Genomic DNA, 20,496 nt, shown 5'->3' with positions numbered 1-20,496 from the left:
GTTCCTCCAGTTGCTATTTTGTGGAATAGTTTGAGGAGTATTGGTATTAGGTCTTTGTTGAATGTCCTGTAGAATTTCTGCACTTCAACCATCTGGAACTGGGTTTTTTCAGTTGGGGGACTTTTGATGACTTCTTTTATTTTCTAAGGATTTATAGAACTGTTAAAACTGTTTACCTAATCTTGATTTCACTCCGGTAGGTGAAATCTATCCATAAAAAACATCCATTTCCTTTAGATTTTCCAATTTCATGGAATATAGTCTTTTGAAGTAAGACCTAATGATTTTTTTAGTGTCTGTTTTTATGTCACCCATTTTTGTTTCTGGTTTTTTTTTTTTTTTAGATATTTTCCTTCTGCCTTTGGCTAAAGGTTTGTCTATCTTGTTGGTTTTCTCAAAGAACCAGCTCTTGGTTTCATTGATTCTTTGTATCATTTTTTTTTTTGTTTCCAATTTATTCATTTCAGCCCTGAGTTTGAGTATTTCCTGTAGTCTGCTCCTTTTTGGTGTGTCTACTTCTTTCTATTCTAGAGCTTTCGGGTGTGCTGCTAAGTTACTAGTATGAGATATCTCCAATTTCTTTATGAAGGCACTTAGTGTTATGAACTTTCCTCCTAGCACTGCTTTCACTGCATCCACTGTTGTAGCTTTATTTTTATTGAATAGCAGAAAGTTTTTAATTTCTTTCCTTATTTTTCTCTGACCCAGTGGTTGTTGAGTAGATAGCTGTTTAGTTTCCATGAGTTTGTAGGCTTTCTGCTGTTTCTGTTGTTGTTGAGTTCCAGCTTTAATCTATGGTGGTTTGCTCAGATGCAATCTTCTTCTATCTGCCTCTGAGGCTTGCTGATCCAGTATAAGGTCAGTTTTAGAGGAGAGTTCCGTGAGATGCTGAGAAGAAGGTATATTCTATTGTGTTTGGGTGAAATGTTCTGTAGCTATCTGAAAGGTCCATTTGATTTATGACATCTGTTAGTTTCTTTATTTCCCCATTTAGTTTCTGTCTTGATGATCTGTCCATTGAGGAGAGTGAGGTGTTGAAGTTTCCCACTATTAATGTGTGGGGTACAATGTTGAGTCTGGTGTTCGCCAGCCTGGTGGTCCCTCAGCTGGGTTCATACTGGTTGTGTCCCAGGTGGGCCAGGCAGCTGGGGAGCACGCAGAAAGACCTCCCAGCCAAGAGCTGCTCGGGTACCCCATAGGCTTCCTTGGGATGAGAGACAAGGGGCTTGGCTTGCATGCCTAGTTCACCTTCATGGAGTTCACTGCCTCTGCGGGCTCCCTGGAGCCAACCCTGGTGGGCCCGGGCAACTGAGGAACAGGCAGAAAAACCTCCGAGCTGAGAGCTGCCCGGGTGCCCCACTGACAAACAAATTTTAAAAATAGAGTATGCGGGGATTCATGTTTGTTGTTACTGAGGCATACCGTCACTGTAAGTGTGATACTTAAACTCTTCTTCCTTATTCCTTTCTCCACCGTGTTAGCCCTGTAACACTGGAGAGGAGAGAAAAAAAAAAGGATAGAAGGGAAAGGGGGCATTTTTATGTTTAGTCTACTTCCTGCAGATTAGGGACATTGATTTCTTTGGGGCAAGTTTGATCTTCCCAGTCAGAGTATTCTTTTTTTTTTTTTTTTTTTTCTTCATATCTCTTTGTGCATGGACCACTTGACAAACAGTAACCAACAGCAGCCGACAGCAGGAGCAGCAGCTGCTGCAGCCCATTTGGGGCTCTAGGATTTATGTGCCCTAAAGAGTTCCCGTAAGTCCAAAAGTCAGACACTTGCAGAAACTATCTGCAGCTGGCAAAATCATGGCCCCTGCTAAAGCACAAGGCAAATCATAGTCAGCTGCTGTGGACAATAATCTGAAGCAGCCCCATATCCCACAACTGGGATTGAGACAAAAACACATTCCAGTAACATTTATGTGTTTCTAAAGAATCAAAAATTATCACTACACACAAATCCACCACTTAGTCAAAGTCATCTCGAATATATCCGTAAAATATGAATTTTGGGACTGAGTCACACAAGTCAATAGACAGGAAGTCAAGTGCAAGATCATCTAAAGCAAAGATTTTCCTATTTAGAAATAGCAGTGTTGATAGTTTCTTCTCTGGACATAAGAAAATGGGGGAAAAGTGTCGTAGAGATTTCTGAAAAGTTAGAGGGTCAGAACGGATATGATAGAATAAGAGATCTTGTTAAGTGGAAAAGTTCACCTGCAGGTAAGAATATCATGGCATTTGGGAATGGTGATTCGTGAAACTGCGATTACTTGATTAAAATGTCTTGTGATGTCTTCAACTTGCCTTCACGTTGATTTCACATTCTCTAAGCAACCTTCTGGTCTTAATTTGCTTTTCCACAGAGGCTTCTCTAAGAAGTAGTGAAGGTTCATTCTGGCTGACAAGAACATTCTTCAGAATGAATTAATAAATTGTCATTCTGATGTGTAAATCAGGGTGAATCATTAGGCTTTTCCCCTCCGTGTAAACTCACAAATAACGATTCTGAATACTCTGAAGTCAATGGCCACAGTCAATTCTACACCATAGATGGTGAATCTAACATCCAGACAGGAACACAAGCACTAGGCCATTAATTAGATCCTCAGCAAATGCTTTTCTGGGGCTTCCTACATAACAGGTGCTGGCTGCTCCAGACACCAGAACCTCTGCAGCCAGGAAAGCAGAAGGGTCACATAGCTCAAGAAGGATGGCAGAATAGTTTGAAAAGTTGCAAAGTATTAATATAGATAAACACATAGATGTGAAGGATAGTAATATTATTAAAACATTAAAATAATGTTAATTGGTACAGAGCAACTGTGGAAACTTCTTGAGAGTTTGAATAGCGACATATATTGCTCACTTTTTTTATTGCTTTGATCAAATACCTGAAAAGAAGCAACTTAAGAAAGAAAGGAATGATCTGAACTTAGGGCACAGTTTATTGTGATCGGGAAATCATGATGGAAATCAGAAAACAGAGAGAGGTAAATGTCCTGGTACTCAGCTCTGTTTCATATTTTCACTCAGTCTGATATACCGGTCCAGGACATGAAGATGTTCACGTTAAGGATGAGACACAGATGTGTATTGTACTTTGGTGGTGATTTCAAACTCTGTCTGGTTGACAACACATATTAACCATCACAAGAAGTAATTAAAATGATGAATTTTCATCAAGACGTCTAATTTATCTCTATTACTATTTGACCTTGAACATTTTTCTTAGCTTCTATGCTTCTTGCATTCTTTATTTATAAGACTGAGTTAATAATAACTTGTAGTGTCTTAATATTAGGCCAATTAATTCATACAAACACATTGTATTTAGAATGGTGGAGAGTACATGGTTAGTTACCATTATTGATCTAGTGTTTGTTTAAAAATATTTTGATGTAAATTAGAAAATCATTACAGAAATAGAGGAAAATGTGCAAAGAATCAATATTCAGAGAACGCATGGCTCTGTAAATATCAGAACAGAAGGTTGAGGGTCTGCAGTGCAAACGCAGGCTAGAGGAATAATAGGGAGGAAGTGAGGATTTAAGTGTGGAATAAAGGGCTTTCGATAGTGCAAAGGACTGGCTTTAAAAATATTCTGCTGGTGTTGTTCAAGGACTAGGTAGAAGGTTGTAGGCTAGCGGAATAATTAGAAAAAAATTGGAACAACAAGAATTATTTCCCAGGAGACCACATCAAGAGAAAGGCTGCGTTTTAAAACCAACTTAGTCTTTCAGGTATCTACATACGTGTAATATTACATTTTTAGCAGTGAAAAAGGAAAACTAAATTAATTGAGCGACAAAATCTCCATCCAGAAGGTATTCTAGTTTATTACATTGCACGTTAAATGTAAGAAGATTTTTACTTGTGCATTCCCACCTTTTAACCTCAAACTGAGCCTAAGGTCTTATTACCTGAGTAGTGCACAGCCAATTAAAAGCAAACAAATTTAAAAATAGTATTTATCAATAGGTTATTAGATTACAAACTCCATAAAAATAAATATATTTAATATATTCGATGTGTCTACAACACAATACTTTCTACTCTGGGGGGTATCTTGGTTCCTTGAATTTTTCTCTGTACAAAGACCTTATAGTTCTATACTTCATAGATAAAGATGAATTTATGTTACTATATCTATTCAGAAGCTTTAAAAAATAATTAACTGCAAGACACAATTCTTATGGACCTAATAAAGGATATGACTCTAATGATGAAAATCAGTAAGACTGTACAGTGTTAGAATGTGAAGGTAGATGGCTTTGTATTTCAAAGCCAAAGTGTGAACAAGAGGGGAAAAAAGCATTTATCATGCTATGAAGCCCACAGGGCCATTTCCCCTGCAGCTGCTTCTGACATATCCACCAGTCGTAAGCAGGGAATGGCCTTCCCTTGAGTAGTACATGGATGGCTTACTTCTCATTGTGCAAGGATTTGGGGGAATTCAGATACATTTTGATCTCCAATGTGACCACGTCTCTCACTAAAATGTAAACCTTGGGATGTATATACATATATACATATATGCTAAGGTTTACACACACACACACACACACACACACACACACACACACACACACACACGCACACATATGTCAACATAAACAAGACAAGAAGATAAACAAACAGGCAGATAATCCAGGCAAAGTGAGTCACTTATAAAACAGAAAGGCAATGGGAGACTATAAATATTTATACAAGACAGTCTCTCTGCAATTTGCAAGCAGACAATTTGGGTGGACCCCTGCCACCTGTGGTAAGCAGTAATGTGAACAATGAGGGGTGCCCTGGCATGTTTTGGTAAAATCAACAGAATGCAGGGTAAATGCTTTGTCCTTGAGTCAAATCTACTCTGTAAAGTCATATGCCTTAATTCTATGCTGATGCTTATTCCTATTTGAGCAGAATGGTCAGAGAATAAGATAGTTTGATATTTGAACACAAATGTGTCTGTATATACACAAAACATTCATGGCATCTTATTGACTCTTGATTTTTTATATTAATTATAGTTTATTTACATTGCGTAGCCTCTCCTTCATTCCCTCCCAATCCCACCCTCCCTCCCTCATCTCTTCCTTGCTGCTCTCTAAGTCCACTTATAGGGGAGGTCCTCCTCCCCTTCCATCCGACTCTAGCTTATCAGGTCTCACCAGGACTGGCTGCAATGTCCTCCTCTGTGGCCAAGCTAGGATGCTCCTCCCACGGGGGGCTGGGGAGGTCAAAGAGCTAGCCATAGAGTTCAGAAGATCAAGCTTTACTTAGAAAGAATCTTGATTTTTGAGGACACTAAAATGTTTTGTGTTTATTTTATTTGTGAACCAGCAGCTTGACTTATAACGAGAACTACTTTTATGGCCAGTTACCTCTTTTAACTTTGACTTATACTTGTAGCCTAGTTTTACATATTCATTTGAGAAAAATAAGGATGCTAGTGTAGACAATGAAAAGACTACTTTTATAGGGTATCAGGGAGGTAGTGAATGGCTAATTTATGTGGGCTTCACACACACACACACACACACACACACACACACACACACACACACACCATAGTCCCTAAATGGTTAGGGGCCATTAAAATGATTTTGATAAAAGTGGCATGATTATATGAGCTCAGAGATCAGTCTTATTGTTATTATTGAATTTAACAGTCTTATTTTTAAATTCAAGAATCAAAATAGTATATTATATGTCCAGTTCTTCTATGCTGCATAATTCTAGGTGATAACAAATAGTTTTGATTTGTCAGAGTGTAATCCACACTGGATAATATAAAAATTGAGAGCACTGAAATTACGAATGACAGCGATCCATCTGTTTCAGACATTATTGGACACAGGACAGTAAGAGGTCAACAGGCTGTGCACTGAGAGATTTCCTTTTTTATATTGAGGCATTTGTGGAGGACTAGCAAAAGGCACTCCGGATTGGTCACTTGGTGCTTTTTCGGTCATCATGTAGCCCATTGTAGCGTTGTCTTAAAGTGCCTACCTGGGTTTTCATGATCTGTTCCATCCATGTTTGCTGCGCAATCATAGGTGCTTGCCAGAATGCAACAGGGTGAAGACATGAGCCTATTGTAATTGTCACCTTCTCAAACTTCTTATCCAAGATCTCCTTCAGGAGCTTGCAGAGATTCTCAGACTTTGCCTTGATTTCCTCCATCTTCTCTTCCACATCCTCTGAGAGCTCCAGTTGTCCTTAGTCACTGTGGCCAGGCTCTTTCCATCAAATCCTTGAGCTGCTGCATGCAGTATGCGTCCATAGGCTCATCACATATACGACCTCAAAGCCCCACTGCTGCACACACCACAAAGGCAGAGTTGGCCACCGGCTCTTTGCTCTCACCAGTGATATAGTAGACGGACCTTTGTGACTCCTTCATGTGAGACACAAACTCTGACTGGGAAGTTATCTTATCTCCAGACTGAGAGTGTGACAGTAGAGGAGTTCAGAGAGGCACCAACGATAGAATCTTCATGAATTCCAACCTTTAAATTCGTGGAGAATGCCTTCTAACGTTTCTTTTAATTCTTATTGTTGACAGCCAACTCAGAGATCTGGGAGCACTTCTTCACAAAGTTTTTGAAAATGACTTTCACTTGTTCTTGTTCTGCTGAAGCATTTCTCTGGAGGGGTTTAGTGCCAGGTCCTCAGTGTCAATCCTGCCACAAGTAAAGTTGAGGTACACAGATATCAGCTCCTTGGAGCTGTCCATCATGAATATACAAGGGACATATAGTTCAAGTTGTTCTTCTTGTTCTCAAAACTGTCAAAGAAAACTTACCAAGGAATGAAGAAAATGCCCTGAATTCCAACTGCCCTTCTATGGAGAAGTGCTTATCTGCCAAGTGGTCTTCCCAATCACTGGCTAGACTCTCATAGAATTCACCATGCTCCAGAATTTCCCTTCTGAAGGAATGGAAACAAATGACATACATTTAAATATATTTCATCTGTCTGAAGAAGGTAGGAGAGGACACCACATTAACATTTTTTCCATCTTTTTTATCCAGACTGTTGAAGTCAGGGCTCTGAGGCTTTCAGATGTGTGGTTTATAAATGTTCTTTCCCATTGCTCTTTCTGATCTACACAAAGAGATACAAATCACACTTGACAATGTGGAATGCTTTTCTGGTGCAGGTAAAGCTTCCACGTCAATACCAGAAGGAAGTGCAACTTCCCATGTTAGACCCACATATATGCACCAGGTACCCAGTTCCTCTATTCAACAAAGAAAAAAAAGTGTAGCTTAGAATATTATATACCAGGGGATTTAGCTCAGTGGTAGAGCGCTTGCCTAGCAAGCTCAAAGCCCTGGGTTCGGTCCTCAGCTCTGGGAAAAATAAATCTATGTATCTAGATATAGATATATAGATATATATATATATATATATATATAATATATATATACTTTTGTATATATATATATACATATATACATTGTATATATATATATACTTTTGTATATATATATTATAAATATATATACTTTAGTATATATATATATATATATACTTTAATATATATATATATATATATACTAAAGCTGAGTTATGGGCATCTTTATGACCAGAAGTATCAGATATAAACAGAGGCTCTAAATGTTTCTGATAAATTATCAGCAAGAGAATTATCTGTTTGAGATCATGTGCTGACATGGCTATCCTGGTATTTATTAATTATTAACACAACTAGGGTACAAATGAGTCCTTTTGGAAGAGCATGGAAAGGTGCAGCATAATTGTGGCTGCAGATAACAATATTGAGAATGTGGTGAGGCATGAAATATTTGTGGCTGCTGTGTGTGAATTACTAATTCTTTCTTATAAGAACATCTCACTTCTTATTAAATACTCAACAGACTTTTCCTTTATGAGCTCTAAGGGTCCATGTGTGACCACACTAAACAGTTACATTTGATAAGGCAAGAGTTATAATAACAGAACTCATAATAAATCTGTATACAGGATATAGAAGTGTTTATTATATGGTTCAATGAGCACACCAATAATCTAAAATATCCTCTAGATACTATCAGACAGGCTTTAATTTCAAATCTTTTTTTCTAAATTAACAATAATTTTTAGCTGCATTAGAATATAGATTGATTTGGGGGATTCTATGCTCATAGCAGCTTTATTTGCAATAGCCAGAATCTGGAAACAACCCAGATGTCCCTCAACTGAAGAATGGATACAGAAATTGTGGTACATATACACAATGGAATACTACTCAGTAATTAAAAACAAGGAAATCATGAAATTTGCAGGCAAATGGTAGGAACTAGAAAAGATCATCCTGAGTGAGGTAACCCAGAAAAAGATAGATGTATATAGTATATACACACTTATATGTGGATATTAGGCATTATAAAGGATAATCATACTAAAATCTAAACAACAAGGAGGACCCTAGGGAAGATGCTTAATTCTCATTCTAAGGGAAAACAGGATAGACAGCACAAGTGGTAGAAGAAAGGGAAGAAGGAATTGGACCCTTCCACAGATGTCCTCTAAAAGACTCCACCCTAAAGGGGATCAAAGCAGATACAGAGACTCACAGCCACACTTTGCACAGAGCACAGGGAGTCTTATGGAAGAAGGGGGATGTAGAAGGACCTGGAGGGGATAGGAGCTTCACAGGGAGAACAACAAAGCCAAAAAAGCTGGGCCCAGGGGACTGCAGAGGCTAATGCATCAATCAAAGACCATGTGGTTCCCTAGTAAGGGGAGAAGAGACAGTCTTTGACATAAACTTTGTTGTCTGCTCCTTGATCATTTCTCCCTGGTGGAGTGAACTAGCCGCCTCACAGAGGAAGAGGACACAGGCAGTCCTGAAAGGACCTAATAGGCTAGACTCAGATAGGACTTCTTCTATCAGTGGACTAGTGGAGACAGATAGGGGAGGAAGAGGGAGGGAGGTTGAGACCAGGAGGAGATGAGGGAGGGTCCTACTACTGGAATACAATATGAATAAATTGTAAAATAAAAATAATAACAATTTTTTAAATTAAATTTTTATTTTGGTATATTAATTACAGTTTATTTACTTTGTATCCCAGCTGTAGCCCCCTCACTCTCTCCCTCCCAATACCACCCTCCCTCATCTCCTTCCTGCTTCTCTCTAAGTCCACTGATAGAAGAGGTCTTCCTCCCCTTCCATCTGATCCAAGCTTATCAGGTCTCACCAGGACTGGCTGCAATGGCCTCCTCTGTGGCCTAGCTAGGTTGCTCCTTCCACAGGGGCTGAGGAGGTCAAAGAGCTAGCCACTGAGTTCATTTCAGAGACAGTCCCTGTTCCCCTTATTAGGGTAACCCACTTGAATAATGAGCTGCCATGGGCTACATCCAAGCAGGGGTTCTAGGTTATATCCATGCATGGTCTTTGGTTAGAGAATCAGTCTCAGACAAACCTTTGTGCCCAGATATATTTGGACCTTGTGGAGCTCCTGTCCTCTCCAGGTCTTACTAACTCCCTCTTCTTTCATAAGATTCCCTGCACTCTTCCCAAAGTTTGGCCATGAATTTCAGCAACTGCTTTAATACACTGCTAGGTAGAGTCTTTCAGAGGCTCTCTATGGTAGGCTCCTGTAGATCCAGGTATACTACTCCTAGGCATATGTCCAAAAGAGGCTCAAGTACACAGCAAGGACATTTGTTTAACCATGTTTGTATCAGCTTTATTCATAATAGCCAGAAACTGGAAACAACTCAGATCTCCCTCAACGGAGGAATAGATACAGAAATTGTGGTACATTTACACAATGGAATACTACTCAGCAATTAAAAACAAGGAAATCATGAAATTTGCAGGCAAGTGGTAGGAACTAGAAAAGATCATCCTGATTGAGGTATCCCAGAAACAGAAAGACACACATGGTCTATACTCACTGATAAGTGGGTACTAGACCTATAAGTTAGGATAAACATACTAAAATCTGTGCACCTAAAGAAGCTAAACAAGAAGGACCTGGGGTAAGATGATCAATCCTTACTTAGAAAGACAAATGAGATGGACATTAGAAGTAGGAGAAAAGGGGGAGGGCCAAGATGGCAGCGCCGGGAGAACACAGTGTCTGAGAAGCGGGACAACACACTCCGTGCAGCGACCAGGAGACTGAACTCTGGGCCCTAAAACAACAGCTATCATGTTTCCCAGGTGAGAGGAGGCTCCCATGGCGTGGGAATTGGTCGGGTCCACTCTCGGCTGCCCAGCCAGAACCTGTAAGAGAACCCAGCTAATGCAGGCTTTGGGTCTCTGGGCTGGTGCTACTAGCCTGCGTGTCCCAATCACTTTCCCAGGCTGATCGGTGGGCACAAGGGTGCCTGAGACTGAGAGTCCCAGTCGCAAAAAAAAAAAAAAAAAAAAAAAAAAAACACAGGGAAGGAAAGTAGCAAGACTGATCACGGGTCACCCAGTCTTTCCCTGGAAGGTCTCCCTGACTGCAGGTACCCGCCGCCATCACAACTGAGCTCCCACCAACATTGAGTCAAGATCAAGTAGAAAGACTGAATAGCCCTATATCCTCCAAGGAAATTGAAGCAGTCATTCACAGTCTCCCCTCCAAAAAAAGCCCTGGGCCAGATGGTTTCAGCGCGGAATTCTACCAGACCTTCAAAGAAGTGTTAACCCCAATTCTCCTCAAACTATTCCACAAAATAGAAACAGAAGGTATATTACCAAACTCATTCTATGAAGCGACAGTCACCCTGATACCTAAACCACAAAGACCCAACAAAAAAAAGAGAACTTCAGACCTATCTCTCTTATGAACATTGACACAAAAATACTCAATAAAATACTTGCAAACCGAATCCAAGAGCACATCAAAGATATCATCCACCACGACCAAGTAGGCTTCATCCCAGGCATGCAAAGGTGGTTCAACATATGGAAATCCATCAATGTAATCCACCACATAAACAAACTGAAGGAGAAAAACCACATGATCATCTCCTTAGATGCTGAAAAAGCATTTGACAAAGTCCAACACCCATTCATGTTTAAAGTCTTGGAGAGAGCAGGAATACAAGGCACATATCTAAACATAGTAAAGGCAATATACAGTAAGCCTATAGCCAACATCAAACTCAATGGAGAGAAACTTAAATCAATCCCACTGAAATCAGGGACAAGACAAGGCTGCCCACTCTCTCCATACCTCTTCAACATAGTACTTGAAGTCCTAGCCAGAGCAATAAGACAACTAAAGGAGATCAAGGGGATACAAATCGGAAAGGAAGAGGTCAAAGTGTCACTATTCGCAGATGATATGATAGTATATATGAGCGACCCCAAAAATTCAACCAGAGAACTCCTCCAGCTGATAAACACCTTCAGCAAAGTGGCAGGATACAAAATCAACTCAAAAAAATCAGAAGCCCTCCTCTATACCAAAGACAAAAGGGCCGAGAAAGAAATTAGGGAAACAACACCCTTCACAATAGCCACTAACCACATAAAGTACCTTGGGGTGACACTAACCAAGCAAGTGAAAGACCTGTTTGAGAAAAACTTCAAGTCTCTGAAGAAAGAAATTGAAGAAGATCTCAGAAGATGGAAAGATCTCCCATGCTCATGGATTGGTAGGATTAACATTGTGAAAATGGCCATCCTGCCAAAAGCAATCTACAGATTCAATGCAATTCCCATAAAAATACCAACTCAATTCTTTACAGACCTTGAAAAAAAGATTCTCAGCTTCATATGGAGAAACAAAAAACCTAGAATCTCCAAAACAATCCTGTACAACAACAGATCATCTGGAGGTATCTCCATCCCCGATCTCAAGTTGTACTACAGAGCAATAGTAATAAAAACTGCATGGTACTGGCATAAAAACAGAAAAGAGGATCAATGGAACCGCATAGAAGACCGAGAAATAAACCCACACACCCATGAATACTCGATTTTTGACAAAGAAGCCAAAACCATTCAATGGAAAAAAGACAGCATCTTCAACAAATGGTGCTAGTCCAACTGGATGTCCACATGCAGAAAAATGAAAATAGATCTATATTTATGACCCTGCACAAAACTAAAGTCCAAGTGGATCAAAGACCTCAACATAAAACCAGATACTCTAAATCTGTTAGAAGAAAAAGTGGGGAACAGCCTAGAACTCGTTGGCACAGGAGACAACTTCCTCAACAGAACACCAACAGCACAGGCTCTAAGAGCAACAATCAATAAATGGGACCTTATGAAACTGAAAAGCTTCTGTAAAGCAAAGGACACTGTCATCAAAACAAATAGACAGCCTACAGATTGGGAACGAATCTTCACAAATCCTTTATCTGACAAAGGACTAATATCGAGTATATACAAAGAACTAAAGAAGCTGAAAAGCAGCAAACCAAGTAATCCAATTAAAAAATGGGGAGCAGAGCTAAACAGAGAATTCTCGACAGAAGAATATCGAATGGCAGAGAAGCACTTAAAGAAATGCTCATCCTCATTAGCCATCAGGGAAATGCAAATCAAAACGACCCTGAGATATCACCTTACACCCATCAGAATGGCCAAGATGAAAAACTCAAGGGACAACACATGCTGGAGAGGTTGTGGAGAAAGGGGAACCCTTCTCCACTGCTGGTGGGAATGTAAACTGGTACAACCACTTTGGAAATCTATCTGGTGCTTTCTAAGACAATTAGGAATAGTGCTTCCTCAAGACCCAGCTATACCACTGCTAGGTATATACCCAAAGTTTGCTCAAGTACACAAAAGGGATATTTGCTCAACCATGTTTATAGCAGCTTTATTTGTAATAGCCAAAAGCTGGAAACAACCCAGATGTCCATCAATGGAGGAATGGGTACAGAAATTGTGGTATTTTTACACAATGGAATACTTCTCAGCAATCAAAAAGGAGGAAATCATGAAATTTGCAGGCAAATGGTGGGATCTAGAAAAGATCATCCTGAGTGAAATATCCCAGAAGGAGAAAGGCAATATACTCACTTATATAGACCTATAAGATATGATAAACATAATGAACTCTATACACCTAAAAAAGATAATCAAGAGATCGGACATGCAGTAAGATGATCAATCCTTGTTTAGAAATACAGATGGGATGTGCATTGAATGTATGGCAGGAGTCTACTGAGCGCATTTGAAAGACTCTAACTAGCAGTGTTTTCAAAGCAAAGACTCATGACCAAACCTTTGGCAGAGTACAGGGAATCATAAGAAAGAAGGGGAGTTAGTCTGATGGGGAAAGGATAGGAGCTCCACAAGGACCAAATATATCTGGGCACAGGGTCTTTTCTGAGACTGACATGCAACCAAGGACCATGTATGAATGTAACTTAGAACCTCTGCTCAGATGTAGCCTGTGGTAGCTCAGTAACCATAGTGAGGGGAACAAGGACTATTTCTAACAGGAACTCAATGACTGGCTCTTTGGCCTCCCCACTCCCCAAGGGAGGAGCAGTCCTGTTAGGCCACAGAGGAGAGCTTTGCAGCCAGTCCTGAAGATACCTGATAAAACAGGATCAGATGAATGGGGAGGAGGTCCCCCCTATCAGTCGATTAGGAAAGGGGCACGGTGGAGATGAGGGAGGGAGGGAGGAACTGGGAGGGATTGAGGGATCGGGACACAGCTGGGATACAGAGTTAATAAAATGTAACTGATAAGAAAAAATAAAATTCAAAAAAAATTAAAGGAAAAAAAGAAGTAGGAGAAAATAATAATAATTAAAAAAAAGAAAAAATAATTTTTAACAAAGAGCAGCCATGCTAGAGAAATGGCTGAAATTATTCCAGTACCTCTGATAAATGAGAGAATGTCAGGATTGTTCATTAGCATTAGCAGGTCAAGAAAACACTGCAGGGGAATGTCAGGCCTTCACTAATACTGCAATCATAATTCATTTTAGTTAGTCTTGTATTTGTGTGCTAGGATGGGTATGGGTTTGTGTTTGCACTCACAAATGTGTAGTCATGTACTTGTTGTGAGTGGTTTTACACATAGACACGTACATCCATGTGTTGTGAGTGTGTGTGCACACACCTGTATGGTATTTATGTCAATACACATTTGATTGTTGGTATAGGTATGCAAAACATCTCTGTAAAGGTCAGAAGCTAACTTTGGGTTAGCTAATGAACCCAAGGTTCATTAGCCTAGAATTTGATCATGTAGGTCTGGCTCCTTAGTCCACAAGCTTCCATGGATCTGATCAGCTCTGCTCTCATCTTGCCAGTGCTGGGATAACAGGTGTATGCCGCTGTACCGAAATATTTAATTTGCTTCTGAAAATCACCCTCGTTCTCACCAGGCAAGTCCTTTATTAGCAGTTATCTTCCAGCTATTGTCAGTTATTAAAATTAAGCACTTACCCTCTTTTTTTTTTGGAATTCAATATTTTTTATAGTAATTACTTTTTAAATTATATTATTTACTTTCTATCCCAGCTGTAAGCCCCTCCTTCATTCCCTCCCAATCCCTCTCTCCCTCCCTCATCTCCTCTCTGCCCTTCTCTAAGTCTACTGATAGAAGAGGTCCTCCTCCCCTTCCATCTGACCCTAGCTTATCAGGTCTCACCAGGACTGGCTGCAATGTCTTCTGTGGCCTACCTAGATTGCTACTTCCAAGGGGGTGGGAGGTCAAAGAGCCAGCCACTAAGTTCATGTCAGAGACAGTTCCTGTTCCCCTTAATAGGACATCCACTTGGATAATGAGTTGCCATGGACTATGTCTGAGAAGGGGTTCTAGGTTATATACATGCATGGTCTTTGGTTAGAGAATCAGTCTCAGACAAGACCCATGTGCCCAGATATATTTGGACCTTGTGGAGCTCCTGTCCTCTCCAGGTCTTACTAACTCCCCTTCTTTCATATGTTTCCCTGTATTGTTCCCAAAGTTTGGCCATGAATCTCAGCATCTGCTTTAATACACTGTTAGGTAGAGTCTTTCAGAGGTCCTCTAGGGTAGGCTCCTGTCCTGTTTCTTGTTTTCTCCTACTTCCAATTACCTTTTTTAATCTGTATTTTTACCTGTTTTATTTATCATGTGTTTGCATTTTCTAAAACCTTATCTTAAGGGTTTTAAGATTGTTATTTAAACCTATAATTGTATATCAGTGTATATGAAATCAATACATTGAATGCATTTTCATATGCAACCTTTAATATAGTCTTGATGAAAATCTTAATGCATCTTTGTTTAGGTAATTATATTGGCAGTGACTTAATATAATCACTATCCAAAAGGAATCTAGAAAGGATGGAATGATATAGTATTAAAAATGTGTGTGTGTGTGTGTGTGTGTGTGTTTGTATATCTGTGTGTGTGAATGAAGAAAAGGTTCCCTCATTAGAGCAAGGGATCCCTCACTAAGGTGAATGGTGATTATTAGAGATGTGCCAATAACATGTGATATGATTTAATATGTGACTCTGTGTACATGTTTAATTTATCTGGAAGTCCTGGATCTCACTGTCTTCGGTAAACATAGCTGAGGCAGCCTCTGGTATCTCTGCATCCCTGGGGATGGTGAGAATTCTCTAATCATCCTTCCTTACCTCCTAACACTTCTGCCCTCATAAACTTGTCCTTTTGACAGTATTGTTACCCCTTTCATCACTCTGATACAAATCTGCTCTGTTAAGAATTTCTAAACAAAGTCCATTCATCACATAAAATTAATGAATCACCTTGGGGAAGGGATACAGGACACCAGCAAAGCTGCATCCATATTTTACCTGAGTGTTGAAAAATGAAATTTTGTTGATAGGTTCTAATGGAAGCATGCCTTAATGAAGAATCCAGCGGCCTCTCATTCTCAAGTCCTGCTCACGAGATCTGTGCTTCCACCAGACATGACCTGAGGAACAATGCATTTGGAAACAGTTTCTGACACATTCCCTTGGGGCCATGTGGAAGGTCCCCCTAAAAGCTCAAAAGAATTTTATTTTGATCCTTCAAACTTGGCTTTAGGCCATGGGTATTTTGTTGTTATTGTTTAAACAGGTGTTAAAATGTTTTATTCCTAGATATGAGAGGAAAGTCAGGCATTATCGCTGAACCCTAGATATCCCCTAAAGGCCATATTTTACAAGTTTCCTTGTCATCCTGTGGTACTATTAGAAACATGTTTTTGAAAGATGTTTTGGAACGTTCCAGTACCTCCTTCCATCTTGTCTTTGCTCCTGGCTGCCAAAAGAGGAGGAAAGAGTGAATTAGCTCCATTCCATGCACTCTGTCACTAGCTTAAAATCTAAGGGGCTAAGTGAGTAGGGTCTAAGATCACTAAAAGCATCACCCCAAATCAGTCTCCTTATTGTAAGCTGATAACCTCAGGCATTTTGTTACAGCCATGACAAAGTGCCAACGAGACTTGGTTTTCTGTAAATGAGTAGAGGAGCAAAGGTACCTTTTCTTCTTTGGTATCTAGCAAAAATCCAAAATTTACAGAGAAGTTTAGCTGGAAAACTTCTCCTGGAATAAAAGCTTAACACATATTTTTACAAAGTAACATTTGAATGTGGTATTTTTGTTCCTTCCAGCACACCAAGAGGCACTCTGAAGAATTGGCTTTAATATAATCTTCTCCTTTGTGAAATGGTGTGTGAAGACAACTGTGATTATGATGTACCATATGAAGGGGACTGTAGGAATTATCTGGAATTCACCTTCCTTTTCAATCTTGGGACATGTTTAGGTCACTTAACTTAAAAAAACGTTCATGGAATAAGAGGCAAATGGGCATAGTGTCATTTCTACTCTCCAACACTTCCTGATGAACCACTGACAAGCCCTCCAAGGGGAAAAGATTATATTAAGAATTAAGCATGCTGTAAAGTTTTAAAAGGTCATTTTATGTGGTGAATGGCTTGTGCATGCATTTATGAAGGAAATAAATCTGCAGAATTATAATTATGAATGCTTTTTGCAATCACAACATATTAAAGAGTATCAATGAATATGCCATTTCACTGAAAAATGTTTGTTTGCACACAAATGTTAAACAGAATATAGAGTGACATATTTCATTTACCTGGAGCTATTGGTTTACAGCTGACGTATAGTTGACATAAAAGTCAATAAATGTTTGCTTATTAATTTTTGAAGTGATTGTTCCTCATTAGTTAATGAAATTTAAGAAATTAAAAAACTTTGGCCAGGCATTAAAAAGACCCAGGAGTTAAAACAGTTCTCAGGCAAGTGCCGTAGACTTTCTGCTATTCTCTTAACTATCAGTTTATTTACTGTGACATATAATCAACATGAAGTAATATTTATTGCCTAGCCTTCCCTCCAGTTTTTCTTAACCGAAAATATATTAATGGAGTAGTAGAGAAAATTGGTACTGGAACTCCAGCCATGGAAAAGGGTAGACTATCTACATATCATTGCCTCTCCCTCCTTTCTTCCAGATCCATCCCCCAGTTTCACCCCAGCTCTGGAAAAGAACAGATCAGTCTATCTGCCCTTCCTGCCCCTAACTCCATGGATCACACAGATCTTCCCCTCCAAAATCACACCCAACTCATTTCTTTATCCCTTTCCCCAACTCCAGAAAGCACTCCATGGAAATCCTCAGGACACTCTGGTCAGGAAAGCAAGTAGTTTATTGCAGATCTTCACCTCTTTATTTCTTTCCTCCAAATCCAGTCCTTCAGTCTCAGTCTCAGTTCTGTAGCACACGACCTGCTGTGGCCTCTTCCTCTCAACCCCCATCTCCAGAAGGTCACACAGATTTTCCTCTAACCACCATCCCAATGCCTTCTCTTATCACAGCCCCTAACCCCAGCAATTATTGCATGGAAACCCACCATGCTTCCAGAGCAGAAAGCAGTCCATCAAAACTGGAAAGTAAGCTTCAGATCTTCCCTCTGCCTCCCCTCCTCCATATCCATTTCCCAGTCTCATTCCCAGATCACTGTAGACCTGTGGTGGCCTCTCCTCACTTTCTGCCACCATTTCCAGGTCCTGGTGGAACACCTCATTTTCTTCCCTCCTGTGGACCCCTTTGTTATCATTCTTTTAGCTCACCCCTGTTCTTTAGTGTCAGCTCCCAATACATGGAAGTACTTTTTACATGGAACCCACAGTGGAGTAGAATCCCAGAATTCCCTACCAGGCACTACAGGCACCACCCTCCTAAGAATCAGAGATGGCAACTGAAACCAATGAACAAAACACCCACCCAGCAAAGGCAAGACCAGAAATCTGCACCTAAAATTACAATCTTCCCAAACACAGATGCCTAAACTCCGTCATAAAAGCACAATTAATTACAGCCAGAACAATATGTGTCCACCAGAACCAAGGAAACCTATGACTGTAGGCCCTGACAATTGCAATATAGCTGTAGTACAAGACATTACTGTAGTATGTAGCCTTTGTAGGTATGATAGAGGTACTCAAAGGGGAAATTTATAAATCCCATAAAGGAATCTATGAAGACACACACACACAAAGAATAGAATATTGTGGATATAAAAATGTTTTTGTTTTGGTCACAGGTGTGGGATGTGGAACTGATTCATAGTCCACAGCAGCAGACTATTTGCTTCATGCAGGCTCTGAAAGGAGCTCTTTGACAGCTGAAGATTAAATCTGAGGACTCTGGAGACAGAATAAATGCCAGAACTCAGAGAGTGTGGTGCTAAGAGAAAGAAGAATGCTGCTATTGCTTCCCTGTTGCTGCTCCTGGTTGATGTTGTGAGACAAGAAGTTGGCAATCTCCTGAAACAAGGATTGGACTGTCTCCAAGGAACCTAACCACCCTAATCAGCAGGAAGCAGCTAAGAGAACTGCACTGCCTCTCCCACTAACCCTTCCTCTCTCCTACCTAGTGCTGGGGTGTTGGAAGGGATTGGGGTGGAGTAGGGAGAAAAAAATATATGAAACATAAATAAAAGCGTTTTTCAGAAACTAGAACAACAAATGGCACCAGACTTTGGGCTTAAAATAATGAGTAATTCCATACAGGAGACAGTAGGGTAACTGCTAACTGTTTCAGGATATGAGCATAAGGTTTACTGCAGCTGCTTCCACTGGTTTTATTCCTACTTTACTCCCAGAGGGGATTCTCTGGTTTTGTTTCATTGAAGAGTTGGCAATGCAACTAGAAAATAAGCAGGTTGAAATGCTTGCAAAGCAAAAGCGTCTTTGGTAAAGAGAGAATACCTGGTAACTAAGAGACAGATTTCTCCACACTTGCTGCCTAGCCCTGCTCCAATTACTTTTGGTGTTAAATTCCCATGGCCTCTGGGCAGGGTGGGGAGCCTGGAGGAGCAGAAGGCTGTACAGGCCCAAAAGGTTAAAGGCAAAAGGCTTGTTATATAGGTTAAATAGGTTAACCTTGAGCAAACTAAGCTGACAGGGAACAGCCTCAGGTTAAATCTGTACACCTAAAGAAGCAAAGGAAGAAGGATCCTGGGGAAGATGATCAGTCCTCATTCAGAAAGGCAAAGGAGAGGGACATTGAAAGAGGGAGAAAACAGGGAACAGGACAGGAGCCTACCACAGAGGGCCTCTGAAAGACTCTACCCAGCAAGGCATCAAAGTAAATGCTGAGACTCATAGCCAAACTATGAGCAGAGTGCAGGGAATCTCATGAAAGAAGAGGGAGATAGAAGACCTGGAATGGACAGGAGCTTCACAAGGAGAACAACAGAAAAAAATAAAATAAAATCAGGGCACAGAGGTCTTTTCTGAGACTGATACTCCAACCAAGGACCATGCATGGAGATAGTCTAGAACCCCTGCACATATGTTACCCATGGCAGCTCGGTCTCTGAGAGACCAAAAGATTAAAAATCAGCTATTAATTTAGGCCTGAACTAGGTGGTGGAGAAGTCTAGTAATGCCGTGAGGGGAAGGACCACCTTACTGCATTCTTTCCCCACCCACTAGAGATACAGTTGCTAGGAAACTGGTCTATCCCCCTAGGGAGGGACACCAGGTCATTATGGTCTGGGGACTTTCCTATAGCCAATCAATTCAAAATGTAACATTTTGACCAATAGATGCTTGCCAGACAGGAATTGCCCCTGCCTTGGGCTTGCTGGGATGGACCAGAATCTTTAAATCACCCAACTAACCTGAGCACGGGGGGGCTCTTGGCTTCCATCACTTTGGCGGTGGGGGGGTGTGGGCCCAAGCTGCAGCTTGTAATGATTTACAATAAAAAGAACCTCATGTATTTACAGTGGATTCTAGTTATTCCTAGTCTTTTGGGGTTCGTGAACTGGGCAGAACATCTCCAAATGGGTTTCCTAATAATGGGAACAGGGCCTGTCTATGACATGAACTCAGTGGCTGGTTCTTTGATTATCTCCCCCTGAGGGGGAAGCAGCCTTACCAGGCCACAGAGGATGACAATGCAGTCAGTCCTGCTGAAACCTGATAGGTTAGGATCAGAGGGAATGAAAAAAGGATCTCCCCCATCAGTGGACATGAGGAGGGATATGTGTGGAGAACAGGAGGGAGGAACTGGGAGGAGTCGAGGGGGGGGG

The 20,496-nt window shown here is 40.5% G+C and overlaps 1 pseudogene; it reads right to left on the bottom strand.

Moving 5' to 3' along the window:
• Positions 1-5,836: 5,836 nt before the first annotated feature.
• On the bottom strand, positions 5,837-6,958 carry LOC129682892 (heat shock protein HSP 90-beta-like; annotated as a pseudogene).
• Positions 6,959-20,496: the final 13,538 nt, after the last annotated feature.

Source organism: Psammomys obesus, unplaced genomic scaffold, assembly GCF_907164565.1.
Source record: "Psammomys obesus unplaced genomic scaffold, mPsaObe1.curated_primary_1811, whole genome shotgun sequence".
NCBI lineage: Eukaryota > Metazoa > Chordata > Mammalia > Rodentia > Muridae > Psammomys > Psammomys obesus.
The sequence above is the reverse complement of the archived record's forward strand: the minus strand, read 5'-3'. Positions and strand labels throughout refer to the sequence as shown.